General features: G+C 35.9%; 1 protein-coding gene across 1 annotated transcript in view; it reads left to right on the top strand.

Annotated features, from left to right (window-relative positions):
• The first annotated feature begins 8 nt into the window (after positions 1–8).
• LOC139119323 (calcium-binding protein 39-like) overlaps positions 9–16,195 on the top strand; it is a 50,855-nt gene continuing 34,668 nt past the window's right edge. The window contains exon 1 of the mRNA XM_070683085.1: positions 9–170. The gene's annotated coding sequence lies outside the window, so the exon portion shown is untranslated. The remainder of the gene's footprint in view (positions 171–16,195) is intronic.

Here is a 16,195-nt window from a genome sequence, read left to right as displayed (position 1 = left end):
TACATGCGCAAAGCTCACTATGTGACGTCATTGTTCAACTCGGTTTACTTGTGGAAACACTGTTTGGTCGTCTGCGAAGTTATAAAATACCGTGGATTTTCATCTCTTCTTACCGCGCTTTAAGTTTGTTCTGAAACGAATACGTGGTTTGATACAGTTTCCTTCAGATGGTGAGTACAAATACGTAATTATCGGAAGTATCATACATGTGTTGCATGGGCGGGTTCAGTTAAGACGAGGCGGGGTGGTTACGGCTTCACTCACTGTTATCGTGAACACTCGGTTCATTCACGCGTACACGCAATCTAAACCACTGGTCTATTATTTCTCTTCACCTTTGAAATTGGTTGATGTCGCCACCCTATCCCATTGGGTATTTATACAAGTGTGAAGTCACCAAATATCGCTTAAATAATAGTGTCCTGGCTGACTGTCCGTTGAATATTGTTTTGGGAATGCTTGCATAGCACGGATGTGCCGGAATGAGACCTCAGGCTCCGGGTGTACAAACTAAACGGCAATGTTTTGAAATTTCACCTCTGTCCCTTAGAAAAATCACTGCGCGTAAAGCAAATTTGATAGTGAAGGGTTCTTCAATAATGTGACGCACCACGAGAGATGTTGACATATAAGCCGAAAGTTTCTTTCTCTGCATAGCCATTTCGGTATAAGAAAACCTGGTTTGGGTTACACATGATCTGAAGTTCAGAGCAGCTCGGTTTATGTACCACTGGACTTCTTGTCGTGTCGTTTCCCTTGTTGACTTGATAACTTGAATGCGTAGAAATGTAGAGAGTCTGGGGTCACTTTTAGAACAATTTACATGTAACTGATTGCTTGTACAGACAAACACTTTCCTTCTTTGACTTGTCGTAAAATTCCCTTTGTTCTCACCCACTGTTGCAACTTGCATAGTTTCTGCATGCCTTTGAAGACAGGCGCTCTTACTCGTCGCATCGCATATCGGGAAGCCTCTGTGATGCAACAAGAAAAAGGTTCTTCATTGGCAATGGTGTCCAATTCAAAATTTCATTTCATCGAAGTTACAGTGTTCTGATTAACATTGATATACAATGAGAAATGATATTTCCTAACCTGTTGTAACTATTTTCCACCTGTCAAAACTCAAATCAATCAAACATAATTCAGGGCCATGGAGCATACTTGAGTATTATTGCGTGAGATATACAGTAATTTTCCCTTCCTCATAATACTTTTTAAGAGTGAGAGAAAATGTCAACAGGTCATGAAAAACATAACCTTTATGGATTTTCCAAAAGTCATGTTTCATCCAGTGTTCGAGGTGTATGTGCCTCTTGCACAGATTGTTGATGTGACCAGCTACCTCATCTGTGTCCATTGACGTCATGGCAATATTCTTGTTGCATCACAGGGGTTTCGCGAATGATGACTCAAGCCTGTTCTTTTGAACGTACAGTACACCCACAGCCCCTCCACAAAAGGGTCTTTGAGTCTGGGCTGTGAGTACAATCCACAACACATACTTGGTGCACAGTTCTGCTCTTCGACCTTGTAATTGTTTCCAACAATGAATAACTGATCTACATTTCTGAAAAGCCAAGGCTGCACTACGCTTGAACACAATCCGGTTTTTTACTAAGCACAACTTTAACCCTTTTCCTGCCAAGTCCATATTTCACCACCAGGTCAAGATGGTTAAAATTAATGAAACACAACATATTCCATATGGTGTATTTTAACATAACACTGTACATTTGAAGGCTGTTGAAAACATAAATACTGTAAACTTGATTTTTTTTGGACAAAAGATGCTATAACATACCAAGCCAAGTGTGTGAAAATACGTCATGTTTTGGCTCAATACTGCTTTTTACTGACTTGGCTGATGGGGAAGTGATACAGTTATTACTGTCTGGCAGGAAAAGGGTTAAGTACATGTAAAAATATTGACAGTGACAATAAATAGTTATTTTATGGGAATCAAATGCGTCTTTTGATCAAGCCACAGCCTTGTTTTTCAGTATAATTTTCTAACATCATAGGTATTGGATCAGTCAAACAGACTCTGTGACCTAAGCTGTATTCAAATCATGGTCATTGAAACAACAGTAGAATTAATATTTCCCACCGTAAGATATCATAAAGAGATTCTGGTTGGTCATGTTGTTGCATGTGAATTTCTTAGGGTGAGCTGTTAACGTGTTCAGGAAAACAATCAAATCATATGCTAATTGTGTTGTTAGTAAACCAGAATAAAAACAGAAATTGGGTCCTGATTGCTTTTCATAGGATGATTAGGTGTAAGTAAACATACAAGGAATTTGTGGATTGTGTCTCCTATAAATAGCCTGTGCAGTTAGAAAATCTTGACTGATTATGTAACAAAAATGACCAGGCTATTATCACTTTTCTTTGAAGAAAAATGATACCATATATTAAGATGTAAATGTCAGGGGTCTTGAATTCAAGGATGAAGAGGTATCTAGCCTAGATTGTGAAATGTTCATCTTATATTCATGAATTTAGAAAGCAGTTGCCACGGTGATAATCTTGCACCAAGGTATCTTTTCAGATCAACACCATTGGCAATGAGAGTTTCAGCTCACCTGTAGTGTGTATTATGTGAAAGAAATTGTTTTACAAATATAAGTTAAGATTTTGTTTTTACACAGACCTTGGAGCAAGCTCCAGGGTCTGTGATTTTCATAGCACTCTGAAACTGAATGCTGTTGATATTTATATTCTGCAGGAAAATGTGAAACCATATACATGTAGGAACTTGTACTTGATCTCTTTAGACTAGAAGTTATGTGGAAGAACAAACAGTGATGTTATTGAATTCCCTGTTTTGATTTTGTGCTGTAATTTTCAGAGAAGGTGCAACTGCACATTGATCAACTAGAGTTTGAAATGTATTAGTATTAAAACTTTTCATGCATTTTGTCAAATTTTTATATGAGAATGGTGTTCTTTAGTGTTCGAAAAGAAAATCTCCATTTTACCCATATTCTCATTTTACCATTAGTGTCAACATCTGGAGTTTTATGTTGATCTCAAGTAGCGTCAAACCTTTAAAATTTTGCCTGAAAGCAGTGGGGCTTTAACCTGTTCACCCCAATTCCCTGTAGACTCTCCACAGTCGCTGTGCCTTGTTTTGTGCGCGCCAACGATGGGACTGCATTCGAAGGCTACGCGCTGCTAGACACAGCGACTGTCGGTTTTTGCAAGATATGAATATTCATAAGGGTTGTGACTTCGAAAGAAACACTTATCTAACTGGGGGTATACAAGTAGCTAGTAAATCTATATACGCGGTATGGTTTTATTTTTCATTTTTCATTTTGTTTGGCTATGGTACTTGTCAATTTTTATTTGATTAACGGATGTGCGGAGTTCTATAAAGTACCCGGATCAGGCAGAAATCCGACCGGTCGCTTGCAAGAACGTCCAGACCCTGGGATTCGCGTCGCGTCCCTGAAGGGCGCGCGCGTGTTCCGACAGCATGAACAGGGAAGAACGCGAATCGCAGGGTCTCTGCCAGACTACCCAATTCCCTGTAAACAGGTCTACACCCTCCATTTGTAACAATGGGTTTTTGGTCAAGCCATGGTGATGAAAGGTTAAAGCTCTTTTCCTAGGTGTAAATGTGACGTTTATGTTCCGTTACTTTGGTCACTTTTGCAAAATACAGTACTTGTGACTTCTTCCACTCTCAAAGTTATGTACATGTAGTAATTGCTAGTGTCCACTTTGTCAAGTTCATCACAATCTATTTGTACATGTATGGGTCCAGTTGGGTGTAATGTCCATGCTACTGTTGATTGTTGATAGGTGAGTTTTAGTCCAGACTAGCACTCAACATTGCATATTATTGTTTGGTAGTGTATTGCATCATATCAAAACAAATCCAGTAGGCCAAAAAATACAAGGTAATAATAAAATCACCTGGTCCTGTAGCCAAAAATATTTATAATATAGGGAAGGATCGTCATGAACCACAAATCAAATTAATGAGTGGTGGTACCAAGTGTCTGGAAGGAGTAATTGTACCCTGCTACTAGTGCTAGCATCCATTAAGAATGGTCCAAAACTGACAAAATCAATAGTAAATCCGGTGAAGCTGCAGAACCACTATATACATTAAAGTTAAGAATGCTGTCAAGCATCATTTGCGTGACAGATGTGTCATATTTTGAAATTAAGTCTCCATATCCACCATATTGTATTGTGTATTGGTAATTATATTAATTGTTAATTAATTATTTCACCAAAATAAAGAGGAGAGGCATCTATGCTTTATTTATTGTGATGGAGATCCTGGAGTTGATAGCATTACCTTACCTTCTGCACCTTAAATTTCACCATTTAGCAGATTCTTTCAATAAGACAAGTTTTCCCTGTTACATCATTCAATATTACAGGATGTGAGGGAACAAGTTTGTACATCTTGGGCACAGAAATTGCGGGAAGGACAGACTGAGAATGTTGGAGACAGTAGTTTTGTGTCAGCATTAATGATTCATGTAATTCAAAACCATAGTCAGATGTGAAGTGAATATGTACAAAATTTATAATACTAACTCAATGTGATATCTGGACCTCCAATCATTGTCATGGCATGGACCACTGACGTAGATGCTGCATAAAGCACCAGTAATTGTGATTGAAACTCAATCTGACACCCCCAGTGACAGGGGCAAAGAAGGGTTAATTCCCCTCCTTATAATTGAATGAGTAATAGCCATTAGCAACATGCAGTTGCTAACAATAGCATAGGGTGGACTGGTAGGTGGCTACTATTTTATGGTCTGTGATTATTGTCAGACAATACAGTTTGAAACTTTCATACATGTAACTCATTTTATGGTTACCAAGGGGATTTTCAATTAGAGTCTTCTATCAATCATAAACTTTATATTCACCACTCACCATCTACATCCTGTACTCTTCTATTTCTATAGCTTGCTGGTGTAGGATCCAGCCATGTTTCCAGTTCTGTTTTGGATTTTTAATGGTATCAAAGTGTCAATAATAATAATAATAATAACGGGTTCTTATATAGCGCACATATCCACAAGTACATGTGCTCAAGGCGCTTTACACAATGTCAATTACACATACACATACTGCATTCAATAGCAGACAGTCAGTTCACTTCAAAAGAAGATGAAAATTGATAAAGTGTTTCTCAGTTATTTTTCCACTTTCTCAAAACAGGCTACCCTTTCTGCATCTGTCATAGTGATAGACAATATCAATGTGCACCTGATGTCCAAGTAACTCGGACACACACGACATATATTAGTAAGGCCAGGATTACATGACTTGACTAACATGAATGAAAAATCCAGCATTGATTGAGCACTGAGGAAATTTTAGTGATGTGTTACTATTAGCGCAGCAAGGAAAGATGTACACTACATACATGTATCTGCACCAAGGGCAAATGCTCATTGTACATGCCAAGATTGGGATGCAATAGGTGATGGGAAATATATTTTCCTTGTTGCCAGATTTTTGCTGACATGACTGTTGGGTGAAAGCTTGGTATCCATTGCAGTGTTACTATTTTAAATTAATGTCACAAGTTGCAATTGTTAATGCTTTTTGCTATTTTGAAGTGACTGGATCACATGTTAATGTCAATATAGTTGCCCTTGTTTCCTTGTCAATCAGGAACCCAACTTGATATTGATCAAGGAAGTTAATCCATGCATATGTGTCTGCGATTGTAGCCTGGGTTGCAGTTATTCAATGAGACTATCAGTGACATTCTTTCAATCTGAACACGGTTTGTGGGACCGTGATCTGAATCACGTATGGTAGAGAGATTTAACTCACTCAAAGTGGTACTGAACTTATCAAGTTTTGCATTAATTAAAAGCTACAATATTGCCAGCTGGTAGGGTACATGTAACATCCTAATTGCTCAGTGTGTTCCACTTGTACTGCTATTCAACCAAAGCTTGATGACATCTTCAGTGGCCTGTCAAAGCTTGGCACAGGTTGGGATGTAGCATTCATGAAAATACTGAATGACGTATATGTGATGGTAAAGTCAACATGATTTGGTCCTGGTTATTTGACAGGAGTGTCACAGCTGTCTGGAGCCACTGTTGTGTTCAAACAGTGAGGTGACAGGACAAACTGCATGTTGGCATCTTCATGTGTGCACTGAATTTCTCCAGCATGTCAATAATTTAAGATCCATGACACATCTGACAACAATCATTAGGTGTGAAACTAGGAGTGTTTGGATGTGTTATCCAAGAGGGAAGTGGATGTGATGAGGACTGTAGCAGTGTTCTCCACAACTTTCATAAACAGAGGGTGACTGATTTACATAATAATGCATGATTTGCATATTCCTTGTCATGAAAATGTATTTGTATAGTTATCAATATATAAATATATAATATAATATAATATAATAATAATTTATTTCTATAGCGTCTAAATCCACATAAAAACAGTGATCAGAGATGCTTAAAATACACTTTAAAAAGTAAACGTACAAAAGCAATTTAAAAAAATCTACAAGATTGAAAATTCAGATATAAAAAAGAAATTAAAATCAAACACAAACACAAAATCTAATTTAAAAATGCAAGTCTAAACAGGTAGGTTTTTAGCAAACGCTTAAAACTATTAAAGTTTGAACACAAACATATAATATATTATTCAAAAAAAAAGGTGGGGATAGCTCACCAGCCAAAATTCTCTAGTGGAAAAACCCTGCATAGGTTGGGAACTTCATACTGAATGATATCAAGTGTGCAAAGCCTTTGCACTGCAGTGGTTTGATAGACTTCATTTTGACTCCACCATCAGTGTAATCGTGCGTCATTTCAACGATTCTGCTCTTAAAAGCCATCTATCATAGCAATGAATCGATCCAAGCAAGCAACACAAGATGCCTTCAGCCTCATCTCAGAATAGAAACTCAATTTCTACTCTCATGTAAATTCAGTTAGAAAGACTATCCTTGACTCCGGTTTTATTATTGCTGTTGGAAACGAGGATTAAACAAAATATATTACTCTCTATGTGTGTAAGCCACGTTTCCACTTTCTAATATCTTTACAAATTATTGTACCAGTTGAAAGGAGAGTGTGCTTTTAGTATCACATTTTTAAGGGAATGAAAATTATAATCTTATTCTGACCACCTTATTATAAACCACATAACAAGTATTATAGTACACAAAAAAAACCAAGGCTACATGCATTATTGCAATCATATTTTCGCAAAAACCAACGATTTATATTTTTCCTTATATTAACAAAATGGCATAGTTATTTATATTATTTTAGTATTAGTAATTTTTCTTTTTCTTTTTTAAACATTTGAGTCGTCTACAATTTAAAAGAGAACGTTAGATATTTAAAGAATGAGAAAGAATTCCAAAGAGGCCTTCACGTATGCTACCTTTGAAGTCATGGATCAAGGTAAAGAAATCCTTATCAAATTTGGCATACAAATGTAAGCAAAGGATAAATGAAATAAAGTACTTAGCATCATTACTGCAAATTTGCCAAACAAATCGAGGTAGCATTATGAAGGGTCATTGATATGTTCAATATCTTTTGTAAATTGATTCAATGATGATCAGTCTGGAAAATTGTTGAGAGATGATATCATTTAGTGATTATCAGTTGTGCCTGGCAAAGGATTACTGGGCGAAATAAGAGTGATGTATTTGTAACAGTACAATGTTGTGAAAAGCAATGATTTAATCCTGTGTCACTAATACACAAGATAAAATCCATAGAAACTGATTTTACGTATAAAAGTAACCTTCCAGCATCAGTGCTGGAGAGTGGTTGCCTTTCAGTAATGTCTTGAAGAGTATCGTTCTTGTAAGCAGCAGAGAGTTTGAGTAAACATAAAGTTTGAAATCACATTTGACATCTAAATGTAAGGCTTGATATCTGATGTCCATAAAAAAGTAAAAAAAAATGCAACTGTTATTCTGAGCAATCCAGTTTCAAATCAGATCTAGAGATAGTGACATTTCAACCAAGCCTTTCCTTTGCTGTTCTTGTCAGCTGTTGTGACCTCCTGCATAATTGTCTCTATTGGATAGGGTGAATATAAGCGGGGCCTTACAATTTACATATACCACAGCTAATTTTGAACAGATTTTCCTGTGTCCTGATCTGTATTGAATGTATCTTAGAAGTAAATAAATGTATTTATCAATGGAATAAGACATTTTCTTCTTCATTTCAAGACTTCAGATTTGACCTTACAGAAAATCTCAAAGTTTGACAAAATGAATCATAATTTGATAATTTAATATTTTTCATTTTTATGGCCAGGATTTTTACAGTGCATCATCTGTTTACAGAGGATAGTCATCCTACAGTGTAAATAATTACAAGTTAGAAATATGCTAGTTCTATAAATACCCACTAATTGACCTGTACTGTTTTGTTAAAGATCTGTGTGAATGTTGCCTTCAGGTCCATGGACATGTAAATTGTATGACATAGTTGCAGACCATGATCATTCTAAATCATTTCAAGTACATTTCTTGTGTCATCATCTTAATGAGGAAGTTTCAAGGTGTACAATTGAGGCAACTATAATATTTACATAAAAAAATTACCTTTCACCTCATAAAAAGCCATTTTGTTATTGTTGGTTTGATGTAAAAGGGCAGGTGCTCTTCAATATCAATCACATGATCTAAACATGTGACCCACGACACTGTCATTACCAAGTGATGGGCAAAGCAACCTCGTCATCTGCACATCGCATTGCACACAGTACGTACACGTTGCCGTCAGCTGGAAATTTGAATACACACTTGACCAGATATGACATCATTTGAAAAGAATCTGTACATGTATTGCAAGTCATCATAATGTTTACACGAAACCAAATGTTTGTATTAGTTTTTTGTCTTTGGCTTTCCAAAATTGAGATATGATAAATTAACGGATTGAAATTTTAACAATGGAGGCTGTTGATTTAAAATCATAAATCATAGACTGGATATGCTGATACCGGTAATTTCAAACACTCTTACATAGGAATACATGCAAACATAACTTCAAATGCTTTAATTGTGAGATTGTATGAGTTCAATCACTTGCTTGAATGTCACTGCAAGATATAGACATCATTTACATGTAGATGGTTGATGTACATGTATTCTTTGACCTTTACGGAGCATACATTTTGCAAGCAAATAAATATTATGGTAAAAGTGTATTTAAACACATGTGAAAGCAGATATGTACATGCTGTTACCAGTTTGCACCTATTAGTGCAAGATGCGAGGTATAATGATATTCAAATATGCAGATTACACTAATGAGCATTGTTTCGGTATTAAAATTCTATGCTAATGACCCTTAATCAATGCGGAATATTCATGTACCTCGGATCTTGCATTGTATAGTTTGCACAGCCATAGGATGTTTAAAATTCGAATTGAAATCCCAACCTTTCTGTGTTTCCTCTGGCTTCTGAAATTTTTTAGTAAATTTACAAATTGAGTATTGAAACTTTTCGTAAATTTTGAAATTCATAAGTAAACTTAACCGTTCCAATACCGAATATCATTCAATCAAATTCAAATTAAGTACAACATGTGCTTAGACAGAACTATTTTGAGGTTTGGGGGCCTTCAGCTCTCAATCAACTAGCTGCTTCCTTGCATTCGTATACATGTATTTACGAATCAACAATGAAAAAACTTAGTAAATCATCTAAAAAATTAGTAATTTTACGAATTTGAGAGTGGCAGAGGAAACACAGCCTTTCCACCAGTGACCACAAATACAATGTATATTCCTCTTTATTCTTGGCAAGTTGTGTATAACAGCATCATGGTGCATGTAGTATGTACGTTTGTACGTATAATGTGTCTAGCAATTATCAGACTTTAATACTTTTGCCCAAATTTATGTGCAAATAAATGTGAACGCTAGTGTGAGTTAATTTTCTTGGCAAGGCAAGTAAAATTGCAAAAAAATTTATTGGAACAGGGATTTGTGAAATAGAGAGTGATTTAAGACAATTTGGCTTGTAATACATCGCAGGTTAGAGAACGTCGATAAGCCTGATAGATGGGGTTTGTTGATTTATCTTGTGAATGTACTGTACACTTATAAGGAAACTTTTTGCCAACAGTAATTTATTAAGCAAACAATAAGTCAAGGCTTGATACTTCCTTCAAAGGATGTGGGAAGCAGAACAAGTTGATATAAATTTTAGTGGATTGAAAGGAGAAACTGTGAGAGTCATATTTTTATTTTGAGTGTCTACACCACATGATTGTCTGTCTTCATGTTCTCAAGCAAGGTATCGAATGATAAATCGATAGACTACATCCTGTCTTGATTTGAACTAATATTACGGTAGAAAAGCTCATGTTACGTTCGTAATGACAAGCTGTACATGTATTTTGCTTTGTGGGCCCTGTCCTCTTGCAATATTTTCTCCAATACATGATGTATTATCAAAGAATCATTGCCAAACGTTCAATATTTTGTCAGCTGAATTACTCATGTCCCAATATGGCAAGTGATGTATAGATTATCCATGTTCTCTCACTTTGCAATTTTTCTACATGTAATTTCTATACTTTCTTCAGTCTTTATGATTTTAAACAAGTGAAAAACTAAATATCAATTCCTTTTGATTAAAGCTCAGTGACGGGCAAGGAAGAAAATCATCTTTCTTTTTGTACAGCACATGTTATATAGAGCATGAAACCATGAAAAGGTCAAGTTTGACAGTTGATGGCTGTAGAATCAGAAATCAGAAATTTTGGTAAAACATATGTACGAGTATTAGAACTGTACTGTACCATTGATAAGGGAAAATCTTCCACACAGCCTGCTCAGAAGGATATGTCTGATTGGTTGATTGCGACTATTCACAGCAACTTAGGAAGTCTATTTGTATTTTTCAATTATAACGGTAAGATTCAGCCAACCAATTAGATAACAGCTTCTGAGATGCTGCACATTAGCTTGAAGTTTTCCTTCTCTGTATAACTTAAAATTTGCATATATGACTGTACATACCTTTCGGTCATGTAATTCTTATTGTCATTCAGAAATTGAGGGAATCAAATTTCCCGGTTTACAAGTCTACATGTACACACTCTATACATTGTCTATTTAGTGTTTGAAATTACAACTTTCTGTCAGACCTTTTGCTCCCAGTTACAATTTAGCTTGGACACAGATATTTACTTGTGATCTGATACATGTACTTGGCCAAACATTTACATGACCTAACCAAGAGAGAGTTCATTTGTCAACATTTATGGTGATATTTTTAATGTCGAGATTAAGTTGAATGTTCACGCATCATAATTCTCCATGGAGTACATCATGGCTGTACCTGCGTTTGCACTGTAATATCTCACCATAAAATGCCCAAAATGAAGGATTAAATGCCTTAGGCCAGGTGATTACCTTGCCCCCAAATGTGTTACGAGGTTTAGATTGTCTCCAGGGAGAGAGCAGCTACATATAATGTACCATGGTAATATTAGTAAACTTCAGTATGTACATGTACACATTATAATTTTTGTCACATCACAGACCACAGTCTCAGTTTGCACAGTAGAAGCTGAGACTGCTGTCTGACTTGCCTTTCTATGTTATCAGCTATACTTAAACTAGATGATTACTATGTTGTCCAGTGGAAAATTCCATACTTTTGGAAGCATGTTATATTATAATCTGTTACAAGCACATATCACAGTGACTGATGCCATTTGTTGCAGCAGGCCGTATTTGGGTGAATGACCTTTTTGGGGCAAAGTTTATAAGGAAGGTGGTGAAGGAAGCAACAGAGACATTTCCCTTGTAGATCCCATACCGGTACTATAGACCAATGTTTACATGTGTTCTGTGTTCATACTGTACCTACATGTACCAATGAATAGTGATGATGCAGCCAGGCAATTTACATGTATTTCCCTGTTGAGAGGACAGCGGAAGTTTTTTGCTATGTATGAGACTGCTTTTAATATGCAAGCTATTTTCAGCCATGCCGTAACTTTGTTAATAAACTTCCCAGTTTCCAAAATGAAAGTTAAATTTCCAATAAATGTAAAAATTCTTAGGCAACTTCCTTCGGAAAAATATTAGCAAAATCATGCATTTGTTTGTGTTTTTTCAGCATATCTGTAATAATTTACTTAAGAAAAATTTCATTTTGTGCAGGATTGACAGCACAGTTACCATACAGTACCGGTATATTGAAAGGAAGAGCAATGCATCTTTGGAATAGTGTCTTTGTGAACACTAGTTAACATATCACAGATTATTTTTGATAAAGGAAGCTATTTTTTCTCAAAATGACTCACTCATGTACCATGGACTCACATTTTCCCAAGATAGGTTGGGCCATACTGTCTGTCCATTGATAACAGTGTACCTTCAGTTTGACAAAACTGTGTTGATGGAAAGGTCACATTTCAATACTCATTTTGTAAAACACTTGACCAGCTTTTACGACGCATTAGGGAAGATTGATATTTTGGATAGCCTGTGGTACATGTGTAATAACTTATGTTAATGAAAGGATTTCAAAGGTGAGGAAATAGGGTAAGTCTTAGAAGGGTATTACTAGTAATTGCATGTATGATTGGGCCTGGCTGTGCTGTGTCTGTCTATATTCCAGATTATATAGTTCATAGTTGATGTTTATATGTTCACGCAATATGTAATGTAACATTATCGAAACATGAACCAATAGACTAGAGAGAACAAATTTGTACCACTTAATTCAAAACTTGGTTGTTCAAAGTTCTTGCAAGAGATGTCACAAATATTGATTACATGTACTGCAACATGTATGATGTAGATGAGATAATGTAACAGGCGCAGTGCCTCAGCTGTCTTGGATGTCATGCAAATAGTAATACAATCTATATTTGTCCTGTAGTAGTAGTACAGCCCAGAGCGGATGGGCCAAATGCATCATCAAAGCAGTTTCGCTGATATTTATCTCGAATTTGTGAATGGCCTGACAATCAGTTTTGAATCAGCGAGAGGTAATTTTATTACCTTCTCGTGTCTATTTATAGACAGAGAAGGTATTAGAGTTGAAAACCAGTATGCTGGTGTCAAGTTCTTCCGTCTGTCAAGACTTCCGTCTGTCAAGATCCGTTGACGTCATGCTATTGTGATGGGTCATATCATAAACTGGTGGGGGTGTTTAAGGCTCAGGTTGAGGTGTGGGAGAACGATTTTGAGCTTTGACAAAAATCAAAAGGGACTTAGTGGCATAGCCACAGTGTTAAGCCTTTCTCCAAGGTTTCTTAGTTGACTACGATCTATTACAGACTACTGAGCTGACATTAGGGGTACTCACTTTGTGTTTGCTCACTCTGTGTGCGCTAGTGTTTGGTACTGAGTTGCGTGGATATCCCCTCATGGCCTCACGTGATGTGGGCCTGTTGCATAAACTGCAGATGATCATATGCCTCTGAGTCTGAAAACGGTCATTGTGTAAGCCTGTCGGCATTTTCCTTGCATTTTTTCTCATTTAATTTGCAAAATATTTGCGAGTACCTCAATATTTCAAGATAACTCTTTCTTCCCAATCGTTTCCTGGAGTTTCAGAGTCATATGAACGAAAATGAGTGAAAGTTTTAGACAGGAAAATCGGACGTCGGCCATGTTCATTGTTTACAGTACAATCAGAAGTTTATGTGGAGGAAATAACTAACAAACACTATTCATGATGCCCGCCCTCTAGAGGCAGACCTTCCTATATGAAGTACCACATTTGATGCTTGTGGAAAGCTTGACCACACAAAGGAGCATTTAAACATTAAATTTAGAAAATGACAGATTGAAGGTATTCTGAAAATGTCAAATACTGAGGAAAAATGCGCAAATATTCAAAATAAACAGGTTAACTGACTGGTCAGCTATAAAAAACAATGAAAATGTTTATGATCACAAGTTTTTGAGATGCACACATTTTAACAAATACAGAAATTATTAACATTATAAATGTAAGACCAAACTATTTCAGGGATGGGACAGGTTGGAAATGAGGGGTGAGAGACAAAGACACTTCTATTGCTGCATGTGGATGCAGCCACACCATTTCATTTACAGCATACTTATTCACTGCGTTGTGTTCAAGTTCCATATTGTACTGACTGTCATACAAGGATAACATAAGCAAATCAAATCAAATTAGAAAAGGATCAATGCTATTGTGTGGATTTTGCTGAACATGGCTGATTTTAATATTCGCCCTATATATTTGGTATCCGGCAAAGGCATATTTTGATGTAAAGTCAAAATTAACACTACATTGCTGACAATATATGTTACCGTTTCTGCATGAACTTTTCTTTTTTAATTAAAGTATAGTAGTACTTCGAAAAGATTAACAATTATCGTGATGTCAACCCATAATTTTACATCACAAAGACAGTAATTCTGCCAATTTTTTTTGTTTTTCAGTCATTTATAAATTTTGCACTGCACAAGATGATTGAACAAATTGCGATGTGTGAATTTGTAAATTCAAAGAATAAAAATCCTTTGGTCACAGATTAAATTATTTTTTGAAAAGAAATTTACTCTTAAACATTTTTAGCATATATTCTTTACACGGTCATGTATTTCAAGGAAAATATGCCTATTAAAAACAGTAATTTCTTCACTTTCAATTTTTTTAATACTATGACAATTATCAGCCATGAGGTTTTACAAACACAAGACCAGATAAGCGTTTTTCATCATTTCCACAGGACTCTTTGGAAAATCCATTAAAAACAGTTAAAAGTGACTTAAGATGATCACTTAGTACACATTTAATTTACAGATGCCAGGTTGTGTATATCACATGCACTCAGGTCAGTAGGGAAGTGCGTCATTACTATTTTGGACTGTTAATTCTTATTTCTGAATTATTTAACTTTTTCCATATCTTTAGGCAGTTTATACTGTAGCTTAGAATTTTTTTGATTGATGTATTTAATCATCTTTTGGGTTCTTTGGGTCCATATCCCACCTCATGCCCTACATCATCAACTATTTACCAACAACTCCATGCCAACAACCAATTACCTGACCTGGCCACACATTAGAGAAGGTACAGCGTCATTGACGGTATTTTATTCCAAGATGGAATTATCTGAAAGTGTATCTTACACACAGATACATTTGTATATATGTATCAGCTCATTGAATGTGGTAAACTTATTATATTCTGATCTAATCCTATAGCTGAATTGACAAATTACTGATGTTATAAATGCTATAATATTTGTAAATGAGACCTTTCAAAACAGTGTCCGCAGGTCAAATCATCGCTTGTGCATACATGTAAGACCGATACACATGTTGATGTACAGACACGCACGAACTGAAAACATTTGATTTATACGCGGAAGAGAAGTTATTCTTCAGAATTTACACCAAGTAATTTGTGCCTGAGTTTCATAAGTGACTGTGTTCATGTTGTTTCATTATGTAATTAGCATGTGAATATGTCAACAATAGTGTGTGAGTGTCACTACTATCTTACAATGTACCTGCAGAGGCTATATTTTCAATGTTATCATGGAAATTTTCTTACTGATGTTAAAGTTCAAATATTTTGTTATCAGTTGCAGCTGTTATCATGCAAAGAAAACCTGAAGAACAGTATTTCTTTTTATCTAGCATGACCAAAGACAATATTATACATGTACTTGTAGGCTGAATCCTTTTATCTTTATTATTTTATCACCAACCTACAAAAGGTTTGATGGTTATGACCTTATTTTTTTTTATCAAGTGTATGTTTTAAAGCATTGTCTCCTATCATGCAATGGAAAATATATGACTTGTAAATACCTAAGCATAATCCATAGTTGCATGGTTACTCTTTCCCAATAACTGTGATAGGTGGCAAGATGGTTCAACAATATGTAGTTTTTGCATATGTTATCTGTCATCACCTACAATAGACATGCACGTGTGTGAAGCGCATGACATTCCATTCATAAGATAGCGTACATGTACAATTCACGAACACCTGTCTCTTCATTTCAAGTTACGCACATGTAGGGCTGATTTTATGAAAGTATCACTGCCATATGAACTTTCACATTCTTCAAGTCTGTGCCTACACTGTACATACAAACATTTGCTTTCATATACCATTATACTGCTAGGTTCAATACATGCATGTATGCAAAATCAATATAGCAGGAATCAAGTGCTACAAGCTG

The sequence above is a fragment of the Ptychodera flava genome, chromosome 19 (assembly GCF_041260155.1).
Source record: "Ptychodera flava strain L36383 chromosome 19, AS_Pfla_20210202, whole genome shotgun sequence".
Classification (NCBI taxonomy): domain Eukaryota; kingdom Metazoa; phylum Hemichordata; class Enteropneusta; family Ptychoderidae; genus Ptychodera; species Ptychodera flava.
Note: the sequence above shows the minus strand (reverse complement) of the source record. Positions and strands in the feature narration are given on the sequence as shown.